General features: G+C 40.1%; 1 protein-coding gene across 2 annotated transcripts in view; it reads right to left on the bottom strand.

Moving 5' to 3' along the window:
• Positions 1–21,940, bottom strand: part of LOC131229636 (salicylic acid-binding protein 2-like) — an 87,135-nt gene that overhangs the window by 46,459 nt on the left and 18,736 nt on the right. The window lies entirely within an intron of this gene.

Genomic DNA, 21,940 nt, shown 5'->3' with positions numbered 1-21,940 from the left:
TTTTCTCTTTAAAAAATATAGAATTTTCTTTATCTAATGTCACATCTTCTTCTCTCTGAGTTTTCTTTCTACAATCTTTTTTTGGGCAAACCAGTATGAGCAAGATTGGGTTTGTGTGACTGATATCACACGTGCACTAAATTGAAGCCATTTGTCATAAAGGGGAGCTATTGTATCCTAGGGACAGAGTTGTTGAGACCTAATGCATTGATGTTCTTCTTTGTAGGAGCAAATTTGTCTTTAAGAAAGTGATTGTAACATATATCAGCTTTGAAGTTTATTTCTTTACTATTTCATCTTTAAATTAATGTTATTTTCTTTTGAATATCTATATTACAACTAACAATTTAAAGGCAGTTTTCTTCTCCAAAATCTCGATTTCTATACCAGTTGTTTATGAAAATCCTAGAATCAATTTTTTTTTTACGGGAAGAATTTCAAGAGGTAGCTGCAAAAGATGAGTTTTATCTTACAACCCTTAAGTTAATATATGTTATCAAAGATTCTGCTTTGTTACTTGAGACAAATGAACTAGCAGCATCCTTCGAACTATCTAAATGGAAAGTTGATGACTATGTATGGTGAAATTACATTCTGAATGCGATGACTAATGATAATTATGATATCTACTGCTATTACTCGTCTGTTAAAGATATGTTGAATCACCTTGAAAATGAATTCATAATAAAGGATGTCATATCCAAGAAATATGTAGTAAGTCATTATATTGATTTTAAAATGTCTGATGATAGTCTTTAGGAGATAGGTACATGATTTAGAGTAGTCTCATATGAGAGTATGGTGATTGATGGGGCTTTCCATGTTGTTTTAATAATTGAGAATCTTCCACCATCAAGAGAAAATATATGAACTTAGATAACCTCATCTTTTACATGTGAATTGAAGAAGAGGCAATGAATCATGACAAACATTCCTTGAAATTAGAATATGTAATAAAGGCCCTTGTTGAGAATAATTGGAAAGGTTAAGACAATTGAATGTTTGGTCCACTAAAGAAAAAACACCCACATGTCCAAAGGTATAAGAAAATAGATAAGAACAATAAGAAGACTTGACAATATTGCAGCAATAACAACAACAATTGACGACTGCTGACCCTAATGATTTTACTGTATGACGGCAATGGGTCGTGATTAAGGGCGGCAGCAAACATCAGTCAAGGTGGTTTTGAGTTTGATAGCCACGGTTTCCAGCATTGGCTTCCACCGATGGCTGCTGCGGTGCTGGTTGCCATCGACAATCAAATTATTTATTTATTTATTTATTTTTTAAACTATAGCTGTGGATCTGTCATTTAGGGATGGATCTGATCGATCCTTTAGGGCAAGGAAAGATCCTCTGGCTGCCATTGCTGCCAGATTGTGTAAACAGGGCAGCAATGTCGCTGCCGGCTACAGATTTGGGATGCTAGCAACAGATTTGGGATTCTTGCAATTAGATCTACGGCGGTTTATGTTTCATCCACTCGTCAGGTCAGAGGTGGTGGGTTCCAATTATGGCCAGAGCAGCCCTAATTGTTAAGGCCTAAACACGACTTTGAAATTCATCCAAGCAGACTGTTCTAAATGGGTCCCAAAGAAATCCGAATTCTTGGTGACCTTAATGTGAACAATGAAAAAAACCACTAAAATTGATGCATATGAGGCTTTGATACCAACGGCTAAAACCGCATTATAGAATTGATGGATAGTTTATGCATTAATAATAAAGATTCAACGCAATAACCTTAAAGCGTACCTAATTGGGAACACATTTTCGATTCCTCGATATAGCCAACTTGAATCTTAATCTTTCACACCTCACACCTTTAGGAGAACCTCTTGATGGGACTAGGGATTTCTCGTGTTGGTGAGGGGACCAAGACATGTATTTATAGGGAAAATGACCAAAACAGATTGATTGATTCAGTGAGCCCCATTACAATTGCGATCATTGCAAATATGTTTGGGGTGAGACGCTTGAACCATGGTCCCTATACACAGTTATTAAGTCCGATATGGAAACCTACAATGTGGAGACCCTAGAGGGGAAAAGTGTGATTAGTATCCAACGGTCAAATCTAAATTGATAATCATGTGTGGCCCACCTGATGAGAGTCTTACAATGCATCGATATGAGAAATGGGGAAGGAATGAAAAGTAGCATTTCTTGTGTGTGAACACCAGAAGCTCTGAAACTGAGATATCCCTTAAATAGATGGGAGGAGAGGTCTTAGGGTGCGAGTCTTCAACCCTAGTTAGTACCAATAAGGCGTCCATGGTAGATGGGAGGAGAGGTCTTAGGGTGCGGGTCTTCAACCCTAGTTAGTACCCATAAGGCCTCTACCATGGACTGAGGACCTAGTAAGTAAGGGGTCTAACTAGCTAATAATGATTATCCATTAAGTGAGACAGGATGATTACCTATAGTGAGAGGGCTGATCATTAATGCATGAGGCTTTTACACTCAGTGTGTAAACCTCCACATAAGATATGGGTCAACCTATGCAGGTCAAGTTGAAATGGAACGAAGTACCTCTTGTTCTTCCCCATCTCCTCTCTTTTCCCACTTTCTTATTTTTGTTGGCTTGTTTCGTGAGATTGAAGTGTCTAAAGCAAGTATAAGAAACGGCAGTAAAGTGATGTTTGCCCTTGCAAATGTTCATGACATGTGCATGAACAGGCTCAACATGGCGTGGCCCTGACTATAGGGCCGACCTTGATTTATGTATTGTATATCTATGCTGTTTTCTAGCTCATTTTAGGACATGAGCCCAAAAATACAATAGATCCAAATCTCAGGTGAACCATACCAGAAGAAACAGTGGTGATTGAATGCCTACCATTAAAAGCTTCCAAGATCGGTGGTAATACCCACTGTAATGTTTATTTGCTAAATATCCAACCTGTTGATAGGGTCACACAGACCAGATGAAGGGAAAAAACAAAAAACAAAAAGTAAAAATAAAAATATATCAGCTTAAACCAAAACTTTTGTAGCCCACGGGGAGTTTTTACCGTTCAATCACCACTATTTCCTCTGGTATGGTCCACTTAAGATTGGGATCTGTTTCATTTTTGGGCTCATGCCTTAAAATGAGCTGGCAAGATGGATGGACGGTGTGGCTATACAATACATTCATCGAGGTGGGCCCCAGAGTCAGGGCCACTTCGAGTGCTGGCCCAATACGGTGGGTCAGTGACTGGCATATAGGCTCCTTGGTGGGTTTTGCACAAAATATTGTATCCTGATTATTAAAAGAGTTCTGCCCACCGGAGCCTATGTTTTGCAAATTAATTTAGTGGACCCCAATTAGTTAGGATAAGCTTAGATGCTGATGATGAATCCCGATTCGTGCCAATGAAAAGGCCCACTTTGATGTTATTGGTGAGGCTTGTGTACGGCTGCCAATGGGCCAGGATTGGGCCATTCAAATGAATATTTTGAATAGGCCCGGCCTAAATTATACAAAATGTGGGTGATCAGAGTCCTGTCGATCCTATTTGTTCCGTTCCATATCTGATGTAAGTCTGATATGATCATCAGATGGGTGGCCCACCTGATGATTATATCAATGTCATCGTGACGTGGCATCTATCAAGTGGGGATCCCCAAATGAGCAGCTGTGATCTTTCACACGGATTACTGATTTCCTCGTGCCAAAGCAGTGTACTTTTCATGTCCAAAAACTAGAAACAAAGACCTCCGAACGTCTGGCTACAAAGGGAAGCGGATTGGCTGGTGTACCTCACACAAGCTATATAGCTGCTCTATTTACGTCAGCAAGTTTTGTGGGTCTGATCATGAGGTATGTATTATATCCAAACTGTCCATCCATTTGGTGATCTTGTCTCAAGGCTTGAGACCAAAAATAAGTTAGATCTAACTATCAAGTGGACCACACTGCAAAAACCGGTGGAAGATTGAACATCTACCATTGAAATCCTTTTTGAGGTCACAGAAGTTTTGGATATATGAAATTTGTTTTTCCTCTTCCTTCAGGTCATTATGAACTTATGAATAGATTGGATGTAAAATAAAGGTTATGGTGGGCCCTAAAAAAATTTTAACTGTGAGAATCATTATTTCCGCTGCTATTTATGGTGTGGTACAGATGATCTTTGGATATGATTATTTTTTGAATAATGTATTAAAATGATCTCTAAAAGTAGATTAACGGTGCAGATATAATAAATACACCACTGTGGGGCTCATGTAACTTTGATATCCTTTGAACCGTTCCTACAACTCGGAGCTCGAGGAGCGTCTTCGCACCACACGTACATACAGCAGCTATATAGCTGGTGTGTGGTACACCAGCCAATCCGCTTTCCTACGAATCATTGCGGAAGGAAACGGATTGGCTACTCCCCCTGCCATCAGCCATTTGCTGGTGGTCAGTGCTCTGTGGGCCCCACCATGATGTATGTACTTCATCCATGCCGTCCATCTATTTTTATAAATCATTTTATGGTATGAAAGGAATATCTCAATCTCAAGTAGACCACAGTACGGGAAATAGTGTTGAATGAACGTTGACCATTAAAAACATTTTGAGGGCCATAAAAGTTTTGGATCCAGCTGATATTTATTGTTTCCCTTTATCTGGGTCTTTATGACCTAATCAACAGATTGAATGTCAAATAAACAGTACAGTGGGCCTTAGGAGGATTTCAATGGTGGATATCCAGTCATTATTTTTTTCCTGTGGTGTGGTCCCCTAAGATTTATATCCTTATAATGTTTTGTATCAAGCGTAAAATGATATGTAAAAATGGATGAACGGAATGGATGAAACAAATACATCATGATGGGGCCCACAGAGCACCGACCACCCGCCACTGGTGTCACGGGGAGTAGCCAATCAATCTCCATTGTGTAGGAAACGGATTGGCTAGCCATTTGCTAGTGGTCAGTGCTCTGTGAGCCCCACCATGATGTATGTGCTTCATTCATGCCGTCCATCTATTTTTGTAGATCATTTTATGGTATGAAAGAAAAACTGAGGTGTATCTCAATATCAAGTAGACCACATTACGGGAAATAGTGTTGAATGAACGTTGACCATTAAAAATGTTTTGGAGGCCATAAAAATTTTGGATCTAGCTGATAATTATTGTTTCCCTTCATCTAGGTCTTTATGACCTAATCAATAGATTGAATGTCAAATCAACAGTACAGTGGGCCTTAGGAGGATTTTAATGGTGGATATCCAGTCATTATTTTTTTTCCTGTGGTGTGGTCCCCCTAAGATTTATATCCTTATAATGTTTCGTATCAAGCCCTAAAATGATATGTAAAAATGGATGAACGGAATGGATGAAACACATACATCATGGTGGGGCCCACAGAGCATCGACCACCAGCCACAGGGGCTGGTGTTAGGGGGAGTAGCCAATCAATCTCCATTGTGTAGGAAACGGATTGGCTACTCCCCCTGCCACCCGCCATTAGCTGGTGGTCAGTGCTCTGTGGGCCCCACCATGATGTATGTGTTTCATCCATGCCGTCCATCTATTTTTATAGATCATTTTATGGTATGAAAAAAAAACCGAGGTATATCTCAATCTCAAGTAGACCACATTAAGGGAAATAGTGTTGAAGGACGAAATGTGCGTTTGCAGCCACTCAAAAAGTTTTGGCTACTCACACACAGGGCTTGTGACTAGGGGTGTACATAGAGTTGAATCGGGTCGAGGTGGCCTCAGCTCGAACTCGGCTCAATCCTCGAGCCTGACTGGCCAGCTCGGCTCAGTTCAGTCAGCAGCTTGGGCCGAGTTCAAGCCGAGTTAGCCATTGAGACATTTCCATGAATAATTGAACTGCAACTTTAAAATTCTACTGTTTTACAAATACAGGAAATGGTTTTACAGGTATTTTATCAAATACCTTCCAAGTAGCATAAAAACCAAGAAAAATAAAGAGAAAAATGATATTTGTTTAATGTACTTGATCTCAGAAAATGGATGGACGGCGTGGATATAAGAGGAAGGCGTACATAACTTGATGAAGTCAACGTATGGTGTCACACCACGCAATCCACTTTCAACAGTGATATCCGGAAGCACCATCCATGCTGTTATCCACCTGATGAATGGACCTGATCTCACACTCACCTTACACATTGGAATGTATATGTAATGAGAACTGCATCGGCTTTCAATGCTGATATGGCAAACACGTGCAGAATTCAGACCGTTCATCAGACCAGGCACACACTCTATAAACATCCCATCAACCCAAAACAGGCTAGCATACCAGCTGTTGGACACACAAGCGACAAAAAGCTAACAGTTAGAAAACATGACGAATAGCCCACATTCATACACACCGGGCCCACCTGGACAAACCCTTTTTTCTTCTTTTGCCTAGGTTTATGTTATGTTGGGGCCCACCTAATGAATATCCATAACCTAATACACGTGCTACATTAGAACAGATCCTACAAGGACAACCCTTGATTCAATAGTCTGATGACATCAGAGGCCCGGAAACTGGTTATTGGACCTAACAACTTTTATACATGATGTACATACCATCCTTGCCAGATTTCGTTGAGTCATTTTATCAAACAGTTGGTGAGAAACATCAATGGCAAAGTAATCGAGTCACCAAACTGGTTCGATCCGAGTTCGATTCGAGCTGGATTCGAGTCGGATTCGATCCGAGTCGAGTCGAGCTGGGCCTGCTCGAACTCGGCTCGAACTCATTTTCGAGCTCAAAAAATCAGCTCGACTCGGCTCGAACTCAGCTTCGAACTGAGTCGAATCGAGCTTTTTCGAGTCGAGTCGAGTGAGCTAACCGAGCTAGCTCAGTTCGTGTACACCCCTACTTGTGACAAACAACCATGCAATCGAGGCTAGTCGAAATGGTGTGTCCGAAGTCTACGCAACAGGTTCTGAAAATAGCGTTGATAAGATGACGTAGAGAGGGTTGCGGACGGTTACATGGCCAGGATGGATCAGAAAAGGCCTGGTCGACGATAGAAGTGATCCAGACCGTCGGACCTTAAATCAGGCGTATCTATAAGTAACTCGTTTTCTCTTTAAAAAATATAGAATTTTCTTCATCTAATGTCACATCTTCTTCTCTCTGAGTTTTCTTATAACGGTCATTTCCCTATTTTAGGACGGTCATTTCCCTATTTTAATTCCATTTTTACAAGTTTTAGTTTGATTATAACTCTTCATCGGGATCCTTATTCTTGCTCAAGTGGTAGTCTCTCAGGAGTTTCAACACCCGGTTAAGGGTTCGAGTATCCATAGGTGGTGAAATTCCACACTAGCGTGAGTGTGTGAGGTGTGTGTGTATGTGTAAAAAAAAAAAACTCTTCATCTGTTGGGCTCTAGGAGTTGCGCCCAACCCAAAAAGAGCTTAGAAAAATTAAGAGAACAGCTTGATCAAGCCAAATAGGACACTATTTTTGGCCAACCTTGCGCACTAGTAGACATCACGACCATCTATAAATAGTAAGTTTACTATTTATAGTAAGTCGCGAATTTTAGGAGTTTTAGTCGTAGTTTGATTCTGATTTCTCTCCCATTGTTTGGTATCCCTATTTAAAGGGTTGTGAACTCGTTTTTATTCAATCATCAATTAATTTCAAATTTATTAGAATTTATTTTGATTTTCTTGCTTTCTTTCCTCGTGGATTCGAGAAGTCTCTGTGAGGAGATTAGGGACTGTTTGGCCAGTTGCATTGGAAAGGATTAGGTGGGATTGAATTCAAAAAACATAATTATCACCCATGGCAGGGATTGTTCCTATTACCATGGGATAAGCTTAATTACATGGACAGTGCTTCATGAAATCATTTTTTAACGACTTTCGAAGCAGCGCAGTGAGAGAATCGGCAAGCCATGTAAAGGCTGCAGGCTTCCATCGATCGCATGGTAGATTGCTTGACGGATTGCATAGCGGAGGCCCTAGGGCAGTTTCGTGCTCTTGATGGTAATCCTCCACCACCAATTGTTGAAACTCGTACTCGCCTTGATCGTAGAATAGTACCGGCAGTGCATCCAAGAGTCATTCCTGAGGAAGGTGGATCCAGCGAGGAGGAGATCGACGGCATAATCTTCTAACACCCCAGACAAGGCGGCGAGCAAGTAGATCGAACAGATCAAAAATTCAAGATGCGGGTTGATATTCCTAGCTTCAATGACTAACTACACATTGAGGATTTTCTTGATTGACTTTCTGAAGTTGAGCGATTATTCGACTATATGGACATCCCTAAAGCAAAGAAGGTCAAGCTTGTGCCCTACAAGATGAAGGGTAAAGCTTCAACTTGGTGGGAATAACTACAACTCGCGCGAACCAGGCAGATGAAAGCACCAATCTGCACATGGCAGCGAATGAAGCAACTGCTACATGCCCGATTCCTCCATAGCAACTACGATTAGGTATTATTCCAACAATACCAAAATTGTCGATAGGGTAGTCGGTCGGTGAGAGAATACGCAGAAGAATTTTACCGCCTGACGGCGCGTAATGATTTGTCGAGACTGAATCACAACAAGTTACCCGATTCAATGGTGGATTACGTATGGCGATCCAGGATCGGGTTCAGATGTAGTCCGTCTGGAAGATGAATAATGTAATCAAGTTGGTCACTCGGGCGGAAGCGCAACTCAAACGTCCTAACACTCGGACCTATCGACCGCAAGGGTCGCTGCGGCAGGTCCACCCCAGGGAGCTCCATAACGCAAAGGGAAGGAGCCCGTAAGAGCACGCACTCAACCTCCTACACCCATGAACTGGGATCAAGGAAGCGAGAAAACTAGGCCCCAAAGTGGCGTATCGACTGCCGCTGGCCCAAACAGGATCCCGAACCCTTATGCTCGGCTAAGGGGAGACCATTGCTTTAGTTGTGGCCAACCGGGTCACCTGTCAAATACTTGTCTTTAGTGACAAGTGGCAAACCTCGCCATCAATGATAATAGTATTGAAAACACCGACGATGATCCAGGTATTAAGGAACTAGAGCACGTCACAGAAGATGAGGCTGATGAGTCAGGTTGGGTTTAACAGGATCATAGCGAATCACTCGTCGTGAGGCGACTATTGTATGCGCCAAGGAAAAAAGTAGACCCACAATAGCATAACATCTTTTGAACTAGGTGTACGGTGAATTGAAAAGTCTGTAATGTGATCATCGACAGCGGATGCAGCGAGAATATCATCTCCACGGTGATGGTAGAAAAATTGTAATTGAAAACGAAGTGTCATCCCTCCTCATATACAACGGTTGGATTAAGAAGGTCGACAAAAGAAAGGTAACTAAATGGTGCACCATATCCTTTTCAATCGGCAAACATTATAAGGATGAAGTCGTATGCAATGTGGTTGACATGAAAGCATGTCACATACTACTCGGTCGACCTTGCCAATCTGACCATGACGACACTCATAAAGGACGAGATACATATATATCTTTGTCAAGGATGATTGGAAGACCATATTGGCTCCTATGGATTTAGAGGGACCACCCGAAACTTCTAAAGTGGAGAGTCATTTTCTCTTAACCATACAGGACTTTGTGGAGGAATCAAAAGAAACAGGACAGGCCTATGTATTAATCGTGAAAGGGAAAGAACTCGATCCCACCAATATCCCTAATGAACTAAAACCCTTACTACATGAGTTTAAAGAAATTTGGCCTAACGACCTTCTCGATGGATTACCTTCCATGCGAGATATCCAACACCATATCGACTTTGTCCCTGGATCCATCTTACCAAATCATCCTCACTATCGGATGAGTCTGAAAGAGTGCGAAATTCTACAAGGGCAAGTGGAGGAACTGATTCGTAAGGGTCTCATATGAGAAAGCATGAGCCCATGCGTCGTACCTGCTCTATCACCTCCTAAGAAAGATAGGAGTTGGCATATGTGTGTCGACAACCAGGTCATCAACAAAATCACTATAAAATACAGGTTTCTCATACCACGGCTGGACGATATGTTAGACATACTTGAAGGCGCGAAATTATTCTCTAAGTTGGATCTGAGGAGCAGCTACCATCAGATTTGAATACGGTCGAGTGATGGGTGGAAGACGACCTTTAAGACCAATGAAGGATTGTACGAATGGATGGTCATGCCCTTCGGTCTTTCGAACGCGCCTAACACATTCATGAGATTAGTGAACCAAGTTCTGAAACCTTTCATTGGGTGGTTTGTTGTGGTTTATTTCGATGATATTTTGATATACAATCAAGATGAAACCACCCATATGGAACACCTCAAGAAGGTCCTTTAAATGCTAAATCAAAATAAATTGTATCTCAATTTTAAAAAGTGCAGCTTCATGACAGATAGCTTGTTGTTTCTAGATTTTGTCATAACATTCACAGGCATTCGAGTGGATGAGGAGAAGGTGAAGGCAATCAGAGAATGAACGGTTCTCACAAATATTCACGAAGTGCAAAGTTTTCATGGATTAGCGACATTCTATTGTTAGTTCGTGAAAAATTTCAGTACCATTGTGTCACCAATCACAGATTGCATGAAGAAATGACAGTTTCAGTACATTGATGGAACCGATAGGAGTTTTGCCAAAATTAAGAGCAGGTTATCTACGATCCTAGTTTTTATACTTCCCAACTTCGACAAACTGTTTGAAGTTGAATGTGATGCCTCATATGTCGGGATTAGGGGAGTTTTGTTTCAAGAAGGTAGGCCGGTAGCCTTCTACAGTGAGAAACTTGGCGATGCACGCAAGAAGTGGTCTACATATAAGATCGAGTTGTACGCAGTGGTCCAGGCACTGTGACACTGGCGACATTATTTGATTCAAATGGAATTAATACTTTACACGGACCATCAAGCTCTCAAATTCATTAATAGGCAAGCTAACATTAACCGTGTACATGTTAGATGGATCTCGTTTTTGCAAGAATTCACGTTCGTGCTAAAATATAAGTCTGGACAACAGAACAAAGTGGTCGATGCGCTGAGTCGTTGTGCAACTTTGTTAGCCACTATGAGCAATGAGGTTGTCGGGTTTGAGCGCCTTAATGATATATATGCCGGCGACGATGACTTCAAGGACGTATGGGTTAGATGGCAAGAGGGCCACCCTGACGACATACATATGTAAAATGGGTTCCTTTTCAAAGGGAATCGACTGTGCATCCCCAAAAGTTTGTTAAGGGAACAGATAATCCAAGAGCTACATGGAGGTGGCCTTAGTGAACACCTTGGGCGAGACAAGACTTGAGCTCTTGTAGAAGAGCGGTATTACTGCCTGCAATTGGTACGTGATGTGGGAAAGACAGTCTAACGTTGTTATATTTGTCAAACCTCCAAGGGGCAACCTTATAATACGGGCCTCTACACCCTATTACTCATGCTTGATGGCCCTTGGGAGGATTTATTTATAGACTTCGTGCTTGGTTTCCCACGAACACAACGTGACATGGATTATATGGACTTCATGCTTGAAGTGGAAGAGACTGATGAAGAGAGGGTCGTAAACAGTTACATGGCCAAGATGGATCAGAAAAGGCCTGGTCGACGACAGAAGTGATCCAGACCGTCGGACCTTAAATCAGGTGTATCTCACAATCTGGAATGAGTTATCGGACGTAAAATATATGATTTTGGGGTAGAACGAGCTACTTTAGCCAACCAACTTGGCAATGCCAAGTTACACAGACTAGATTTGTGAAATACCACTATATCGATGGTCGTTTCCCTATTTTAATTCCATTTTTACTATAAATATTAAGTTTTAGTTTGATTATAACTCTTCATCTGTTGGGCTTTAGGAGTCGCGCCCAACACGAAAAGAGCTTAGAAAAATTAGGAGAACAGCTTGGTCAAGCCAAATGGGACACTTACTATTTTTGGCTGAAAACCTTGCGCACTAGTAGACATCACGACCATCTATAAATAGTAAGTTTAATATTTATAGTAAGTCACGAATTCTAGGAGTTTTAGTCGTAGTTTGATTCTGATTCCTCTCCCATTGCTTGGTGTCCCTATTTAAAGGGTTGTGAACTCGTTTTTATTCAATCATCAATTAATTTTAAATTTATTAGAATTTATTTCTATTTTCTTGCTTTCTTTCCTCGTAGATTCAAGAAGTCTCTGTGAGGAGTCCAGAGAAGTTATGTGGATTCAGAATAGTTATCCTTTTGAGCAAGACGTTGCTCGACCTCAGATTATCAAAAACGTACAATTGGTAGCCAACAAAGGGACTTTCAAAGGGATCTTCAGAACCCAAGTTCAACGGAAAAAAGTTAGATCATCAAGATCTTCCATTCACCCTGATTTCAGGACAACAGGACCATGATTTTAATGGTCCAGATTAGGATATACTTATGCCATGTGTATGGTGAGTGAATCACCACAGCTCAGTGCATTGTGAAATAAGAAGCACATTGTAGTCTGCCGACTGCCTAAAATTCGTCGGCGGGCAGATTTTTATTTATTTATTTATTTTTTTGGCGCAAAACCTTGGAAGTTTCATTGATCAGACAAATTTATAGGCATTTGGGTGGGCCTAACAAAAAAAGATGGTAGCCGCATCTATCATAAAGCGCAAGACTAAACTGGACAGAAGGAAAAACTCTACAAACAGGAAAACAAAAACACCAACACGGTCACTGACGTCTAAGCGTACCAATCCCTGCATTATCTAACACTAATGTGCCTCTGACCAACCTCGCTAGCCATCCTAGCTAGCGCATTTGCCACTGCATTCCCCTCTCTAAAAGTGTGGCTGAACAAAAGATTTAAGCTCCTAACCTTAGCTTTAATATTCCCCAGAATGTACCAAATATTCCAAAGGATGGACAAGCTTGAATCCCGACCCCAGAGCATCCGCAATGACCTTCGAATCAGTTTCAAGAATAATATTCGCAAGGCCTAGATTGGAACATATCTGGAGCCCATCCAACATTACCCGAGCTTCCGCGATAGTGTTTGAAGAGACTCCATAAAATCTGTGATAAGCAAAGATGAGCCGACCAAGATGATCTCGGCAAACTCCTCCTCCACCACTCACACCTAGGTTTCCTTGCAAGGACCCATCTGTGTTTTACTTCAACCAATGATCGGGGGGTTTTGTCCATTTGACAAGGATATGATTGGAAAGAGGGGAGTTGTTAGGGGAACCAAGACATAAGAGTTGGATGGTGATCTTCTCAGCCAAGGAGCTTCCGTCCGGAGCTTGGATCAGGGAGCCGATCTCATGCAGCCAACAATGGACATCGTAGATGATGCCTGCGATAGACATGATTCGGCCCTCAAAACGGGCTGCATTTCGACTCTTCCACAGTTCCCAGATGATGAAACGGAGAAAACCTGTCAGCATCTTCACCCTGGCGGGCAGACTTAAGTTGTGGAAAAGCCACAGTTTAGTAAGTTGTGGCAACTCATCCCCGCAGTCTTATCATACATGTTATCAATCCTGACGATCCAAATCATGGGCCCACCGTGGATGGTGCATCATCGAAAACCTTAACCATCCATTCGGCGCCCACCAGTTGGACGGTAAAAATCGTCCAATCGATGTGAATTCCAACATTGCTCCATCCCATGAAGGTCCTTGATTTCGGTGGACACGGATTAACTTCTGACAGCGTCAGTAGCAAATCTCCCCATTGAAGTGACGTCACCAAGTTATGTGAGCCTCACCGTTGTATCTAAACGGTCCATCCATTTGGAGAGATCATGTTATAGCATGAGCCAGAAAAGAAAGGTAGATCCAAAGCTCAAATCGACCCCTCAAAAAAAGTAATGTGTCGGAAAACTTCCGTGGCTTTGCAAGTTTTTAATGGTAGGCGTTCAATCCTCACTGTTTTCTGTAGTGAGTCTACTTGAGATTTGAATCTGCCTCATTCTTTGAATCATGCCTTAAAATGATTTTGAAAAATAGATAGATGATGGGGATACAAAACATACATCCTGGTGGGGCTTGCAGAACTTGGTGACGGCACTTCATTAGCGAGATTTGTCAGTAGCTAATGCGTCCGTCCGATGTAGGTGGCCCGCGATGGACGTGAATCAATGCTACGTGTACATAAGTTGTCACAATTTAACAAATTTCTTCCGACGTACAGGGTAGAGTAAATCCACCTACAAGTACAAAGCAGAGGGAGGATACACTCATTCATTAGTTACATTATTTTGGGGTGTTAGAGAGAAATGGGCCACGAGGTGGATCTTGCATTCATCCAAACCTTAGAATACAGGCCCAGTCACTCAATCAATGATGCTAGAGGAATCCCATTGGTTGATCTCTCACCGCTAAATTCTCTGAATTTAGATGACCCACAAGCCCTAGCTGGCCTCGTTGCAGAGATCGCGGCCGCCTGTAGAGACTATGGCTTCTTCCAAGTGATCAACCACAGCGTGCCGTTAGAAATTCGGGAGAAAATGGAATCAACGGCTAAGGCTTTCTTCGCTTTGCCTTTGGAGGAGAAGCACAAGGTGCGGCGAGACGAGGCGAATCCTTTCGGCTACTATGATACGGAGCATACCAAGAATGTGAGAGATTGGAAGGAGGTATTCGATTTCATCGTGGAGGATCCGACCGTGATCCTACCTTCTGATCAACTGGGCTATTGCGGATCAAAGATTTTGCCAAACCAATGGCCAGCGTACCCTCCTAAGTTCAGGTAATCGCGGGCCCATGAAATTGACGGTCCATTTCTTTAGCCAGCCGATAATCTTATTATGAAATTATAGTTACTATTTATATTTAAATTTTAAAATATTTGTATGAGAAATTTACAATAGACAACTTAATTAATACGAAATTTACATTCTTTTACCTTTTCAAAGAAATCTGGTTCAAGACAATGAAAAGGCCCACTCTGATGCATTGAGCAGGCCTGCATAGGGCTATCGATGGGCTGGGCTTGGGCCAGGCAAAACTAAAATTTCAATAAGCCTGGCCTGAAAAGTTCAAAATCCACGCCAAAGCCAACCCCAGGCCATGCCACAGCTTTATCTTGGACCTTAAATCACAGGAGTAACCAAAAAACCGCCCAATTCATATTCTAAAGTGATTTTTTGAACCAGGTCCACCGAGCTACTTTAATATATATATATATATATAAATATATATATAAAAGAAAAAAAAAAAGAGGAAGGTACACCTATTGAATAGCACCATGGATGAGACTCAAAGACACGGTAGAAATGAAAATTGCTAATGGTAGGGCTGTCAACGGGGTGGGCATGGGGTTTGCTTCGGCCTGGATTTTGAACTGTTCGGGCCAGGCCTGACGGGCTCGACCAATTTAAAATTTTGATTTTGTCAAGCCCGAGCCTAGCCAGCCCTAGCTAATGGTCAAGTACGAGGTCAAATATAAGAAAAGTGGTGAAAGGTGGGTAATCCATGTTGGTTCTTAGTAGATGGATTGACTGGAAGGGATGTCAATGGGCCAGGCCCATCCAAGAAAATTCAAATTTTTGAATAAATCGGTTCAAATAGTTCGAAATTCAGGCCAAACTTGACCTGGGTCCCTCTTGAAAGTCCAATTTAACAATGATTTGGATCATGGTTCTAAAACTCACTGCATGGACTCAAAACGCAGCCCAGTTAACGCTTAGCAGTGAGATTTTGAGCTGAGTCACTGAGCAACTCACTTGTGGGATGGGCCTGAATCCCAACTTGGTCAGAGTAAGGGTTAGCTAAGTCACAGACTAGTCACAAATCACTTGGTCTAGCCAACAATTTAAAATAAAAATAAGGGTTTTCAAGCAGGTTGCTACGTGGTGCAGGATGCCCAATTTTACCAAAATTTACTACAAAATTCTTCGGGAATTCCATTTTTTTGAAATTATGCCCCTAAAGATTAAAAACTCAGTGAAGTTTCTTTCGAAGGACGAAATAACAAATTTGTGCTCATTGGTTCTTCTTTTAAAGTGATAAAGCCAAGATTCGTGGGGCTCATGTATACTTGTATGACATTCAACCCGTCCAATAGATAAATCGTATCATGAAGATTAGAAGATTGGATTTATTTATTTATTTTTATTTTTTTTTTATCAGTTCGTACCAAAAGATGGGCCATACCATAGAAAATAATATACATTGCCAAAAACATTAGAATTCACATGTAGCCCATCTAATGATTTGATCATCAACTGGATTTTTTAATTTGTTCAATTAATCATCATGGTGGGGTGCATATGTTGGGGTTGGAAGTCATATACATACCAAGTGGGCCTAGAATTCTCAAACTTATTACTTTTTAAATAAAAAAGCATATGAGGATAATTTAGTACTACTATTTTCTAAGAATCACTGCCTCATAAATTCAAATTGTAAGGCATTATTTGCAAAAAATCAGCATTTTTGGAGGAATTTTGGAGTTAAGTTTCTTGTTAAAATTTTGTTTTTGACATTTTTTTCCAGAAAATATCTTCATGATTCCAATATTTACCAAAGAATTACTCTACACAAATAAAAAATACATGGATAGTGCAACCTGAGTTAGGGAAGGTACTAAGTACCTTCATGCATTATTTTTCTATAAAAAATAATAAAGTAGAAATTTGTAGGGCTCACATGGTATTGTTATGACATCCAACCCTTCAAACATATATACTCATCTTTTTTTATTTTTTTATTTTGGGTTAGATTGTTAGTACACACCCATGTCAGTACACACACTCTATGTTAGCCACACCCACTAGGGATCGATACCAAGACCTCAAGTGTTGAAACGAGGTATCTCCACTCGGTCTGCCAGTTGAGCTATGGATCTGGGTGTGCCCAGACCCTGGTATGTTAACCTCACTAACCAAAAATCTTTCTGGTCAAATCATCAGATGGGTTGCACGTGAATTTTGTTTCAAGTTGTATATTATTATTTTTATGTTGTGGCTCATCTTATTCTTAGATTGCTCAAATTTTTTGTTATTCTGAATCTCATGGCAGATTACCTCTATTGAAAGGATGGGATATGATATAATATGACCCCTATAATTCTCCATTTTTTACCACTTTCAATGGGAAAAATACAATAGACATTATTTTAATTTCTGCACTAAAAAGCAATTCCTGACATTTCGTCTCCTGGAGGCATTATTTATGAGGGGAAGAAAACTCCTATGGGGAATGCTAGTTTATTCTTTTTTTAATTGAATTCTTTTACTACAAAATATTTCCAAGATTTGGATTTTACCAAATAGTGCCTAGACGAATTGTTATACTAAAAATGAGTTCATCGAGGAGTATTACATTACTGCCCTCATTTATTTTTTATTTACAATAAAGTGGAGAATTGAAAATTATTTTTAGAAACAAAATGAAAAAGTTAGGCCCTATTTGGTTACCACTTAAAAATGAGTTCATCTCATTTTAATGAAACGTGAAATCCTAAGTTATGCCAATTGTTAAAACATAATAATGATTTGTGAGTCAGGTGGGCTACACCAAGTGAAAAGGTTTGCAGTGTGAGTGTTGCACTGTATGAAGGTTTTAATTGCATGGTCCACCTGAAATTCATACTGAATTGATTTTTGGACCCTAGTCCTAATATGCCGTGTGACACCTAGTGGTCGAGTGGATTTAACATAAATACCATGGTGAGCCTACCTAAGCAGAAATCCCTTCCCTCAAAAGCAATTGAAATTTAAATTTCGAAATTAATTTTTAACTCTATCGGCTAGGCTAGGCCACAAGCTTTTGGATGTCTAAGTCCAAGCCCATCCTGATTTAGAAACGGGCCTGAAAGTTAAGCTTGAGCCTAACCCTTGGGCCTCAAAGTCCAAGCCAAGCTCAGCCCAAGCCTAGAAGTCCAGGCTAGCCTATCGATACCCTACTCATCATGATGTTTATTTGCCATCCAGCTTGCGGTCACAAAATTTTGGATGAAAAAAAAAAAAAAAAAAAACTGTCATTTCTAAACAAAAATCAGCTTGATTCAAAACTTTTGTGGCCCACAACAAGTTTTGAATGGTCATCATCACTATTTCTTGTTGTGCAGCGCACCTAAGGTTTGGATCTACTTCATTTTAGGTTCATGCCTTAAGATGAACTGGCAAAATATATCAATGGCTTGGATATACAATACATACATTAAGATGGGTGCCGAAAGTGCCCACTGTGTTGGGTGTGGCAAGGGTGCACTTAATATGCTAAAGCAAAGGGAAATTAATTAGAAATAACCCTTAATTATGACAAAATAAAGGTGCTAACCCCAACATTTAAAGTCATTATTTATTTAGCCATTTATCACTTTTTACATTTTTATAAAATAAAAATGCCCATTTGTTAGCCATTCCTTTGTCTGATGGTATTATTATTATTCTTTTTAATGGAGAAGGCCTTTTGAGAATGGTGCTATAGGCCCCACTAAATCAACGATTATGGCAATTCCTTAACTGATCTGATTCGTTCACTTTAATCGGACAGTCGTGAATTCACCATAGAGTCATTTAAATTATTGTTTTTTTGAGTTGTCTATGACCCACATATATATTAACGTTGTGAGTTAATTCCAAATTATTTCATCCAGTGTAGTCTATTTGTGATGAGTTTTTTTTTTTTTTCAAACTTGGGGCAAATGACATGAAATTAAAACATATTTCATATGTACAACTTGGATCTACTATAAGATGATTTAATGGGCCCTACAAAAGATGCGGGATGGGTACAATAGGTGAGTCCCTTTGCTGTGAAAGCTATCCGGCCTTTCTTTTCTCTTTTCTCTTCATTTTTTTCATAAGAAGGAACCATTTGGCCATTAAGACCATTGCCACCTTCTTAGGACCCACTCCAGTACTGAGCTTCTGACTTCATTCCCTCCATTGTTATGAGTTTGTAAGTGTTCTTTTAAAGATTTATGGCCATACTCTCCGGCGTAGAAGTTATGATTGTTAAATGTAGATTTAGGTTAGGATAATAATAGCTTTTGTGTGTTTTTTATGGATATCAATAGTAGGAGTTTGTGAAAGAGATGAGGGGTAGTAGTTCATTTTATAATTATTATTTTTTTATTTTTATCTATTGGGTATGAATGGTAGGAGCTTGTGAAAGAGATGAATTTTATAATAGAAGAATGTTGTAATTGATTAATTTTAAAATAGATTAATATTGTATTGTATAAATGTAATGAATATTGAAATAGATGAATGTTGTCCAAAAGCGGGACCAAAGTTACTGTAGATTATCGATACTTACTGTGGATCATTGGTACTCACTGTGGATCGTCGATCCCAAGAAAATAGTCATAACTCTCTCGTTACATATCCGATTTTAATAATCTTATACTCGTTAGAAATGTAATTTAATTTTGCACTTTAATTTTTACTACATTTTACAAAAAATAAAAACACAATACTTATAATGTGTGAAACTAATATGGTATGTAAACAATGACAACGGGCTGATACGTTAGAGATCAAAAGTTCCTTAGGAAAGGGAGTGCACCATCTAAAATCACCATGAGATATTCATCAGGCAAACCCATCATGCATTACTGGATGAAAAATAAGCCTATCTCATTCATCAAGTGGGCCGCACATGTGAACTGAAAGTATGCTTTTGGTCATTTTCTATAATTATCAATTTTCTTATACATGTGTACCCACTCCATGACTGCAGCAAACTATTACTGAGCATGAGATGTTCACAATGGAACCAACTTTGGTAGGTGTGCTAGGAACTTAATGAAGGGTTGAGAGCTCCAGCTCTACTTGATCCTACAATTTAATGGCTTGGATAAATATACATTTACTATGTTTAAGTTAGGTGTGTACAAAAGCCATGATCAAGCCCTTTTGGTTATTTTAACTAATCTCATATGGAGCCTCTACTAGCTATTAAAGAGAGGAATTTGGTCTCCTTTAATATCTTATGTGGGGCCCACTAGATCTCATTGTAAAAGATCCAAACTGTTCACATGAAAATAGTTTTAATTTCATACTATTTGTCCAAGTTTGAGGACAAAACTCATCACGAATAGACCATACCAAAGGAAACATTTCAAAATTAACTTACAATGTTAATGCAGTTATAGGTCACAGACAACTTCACTTTTTAATGACTCTATTATGGGTTCACGGCTATCCGATTAAAATAAATGAATCAGATTGACCAAGTGGCCCCGAACATTGATTTAGTGGAGCTCATACTGTCATTATAAAAAAAAATCCTCTTAACTTCCGCGAAAAGCTTTAGTAATACGAGTCCACTGTGACATTTATTTGTTATCCAACTGATAAAAAAAAAGGTCACTAAGACGTGAATGAATGAAAAATACTAATATAAGCTTGATCCAAAACTTCCACGGCCATAAGAAGTTCTCAACGGTGGACGTTGAGTTTATACTGTTTCCTACAGTGCAGTCTGCTTGAGCTTTGGATGTTCTTCGATTTTGAACTCATGCCCTGAAGAAGATGGCAAAACGTATGGACTATAAGACGCACACATCATGGTGGATAGTTTACTCTGCACGCTGCTAGTACGCAATCCGCCTCCTAGATATCATTTTAAAAGTTTTCATCTAAACCCCTCACGTCGTGCCACGTGGACATGAAGACATTCGGTTTAGTTGGCAATATCCTTGCCTTTTTTAAAGTCGATACGGCTGTTGTGATTACATGCGGTGGATGTCATATGGGCTTGTGCCACGTGGGATTCAATTTTTTTTCTTTTTGCTCAGGTGAGCCCGACATGATCAGACATAATCTTATTGGCGAATCATGGGACTTTTTTCTAATGAATGTAGAATCCCACGGTTGGATGCAATCACATACCAACGGGACAATTTGTAAGTTACACCAGTGCAATATCCGGATGGAAAATCCATAAAAACACTAGTGGCCTGTTTAGTACGTGTGATATACAATCATTCCCATAAAGATAGCATAGACGGTTCTCGAATATTTGCATGTTTTGTGTATGATTTTTACATCATTGGCCCACCTGAGTTTGATCCGTCTGATATTTGGGACAAAGATGAGAGGGCGCACCCTATGGATGGGATGGATCTCATACGCATAAGTCCTTCCTCCATGTGACTGGTAGGCATTCTCCACGCATGCGGATGCAAGTTACTCTGGTGTTCCCTTTGACAAGGAGAAATTTACCACTGTAGACTCTACCTTTTATCCAGCGTCTTTTACGAAATCCAAAACTTACCTTTCCGAAATAGACCTTTCACGCATAGGCAGAGCATTTGAGGACGAAAATACCCCTGCTTTTCAAAGTCATTTTTCGTTTCTGTGGAGCTCTCCCTATGGATTATAACCGTAGCTAAAAGCGGCGTAAGCACGCCTAATTTCGTCCTCAAATGCTCGTCCGTACGTAAAAGGTGTAACTTTTGGATCCTTCGTAACAGACGCTGGATAAAAGGTGGGGTCTACAGTGGTAATTTTCTCTTTGATAAGGGAAGTGGACTCCACAGCTGGGTTAGAGTGTGCGTGATGATTGATATGCACGTACTCAGATAATTGCGCTTGTGTCATAGTTTTACGAGAATCCAGACCATCCAACCAGTGATGTGTGTTTGACAAACAATCATTCCAACAGCTGCAACCTGCCATGATGATCAGACCATCCAAAAATCAAGCCAATGTATGCACCGCCGAGATGATCAGACTATCCAAAAAATCAATCTAACCTGCGCAGGTGAATTTCTAGGACGGCTAATGGTGGAGTGCAACAGTTAGATGGTTCTGATGCAATGCAACGCTATGTGTCAAGTGATCCCCACAGTGCTTGATTAGGCTCACCAAGTAAAATAATAGACGAAGGGCATTATCGTCGTTTCCCTTTAAAAAGTTATTCTGGAGAGTTGAGAAAAACGTTCAGGCTTCCGGATGATAAAATAAGAAGTGCTCGATCGTGCCATGTCAATTATCAAACAACAATTCCCTCTTTTATACTAATACAATCTTTCTGGAGGATCAAATGAACTAAATAAAAATGCAATCGTGTCTCACATGTATTGCTGTGAGAAAAAGAATCTAG

The sequence above is a fragment of the Magnolia sinica genome, chromosome 16 (genome assembly GCF_029962835.1).
Source record: "Magnolia sinica isolate HGM2019 chromosome 16, MsV1, whole genome shotgun sequence".
Lineage (NCBI taxonomy): Eukaryota > Viridiplantae > Streptophyta > Magnoliopsida > Magnoliales > Magnoliaceae > Magnolia > Magnolia sinica.
Note: the sequence above shows the minus strand (reverse complement) of the source record. Positions and strands in the feature narration are given on the sequence as shown.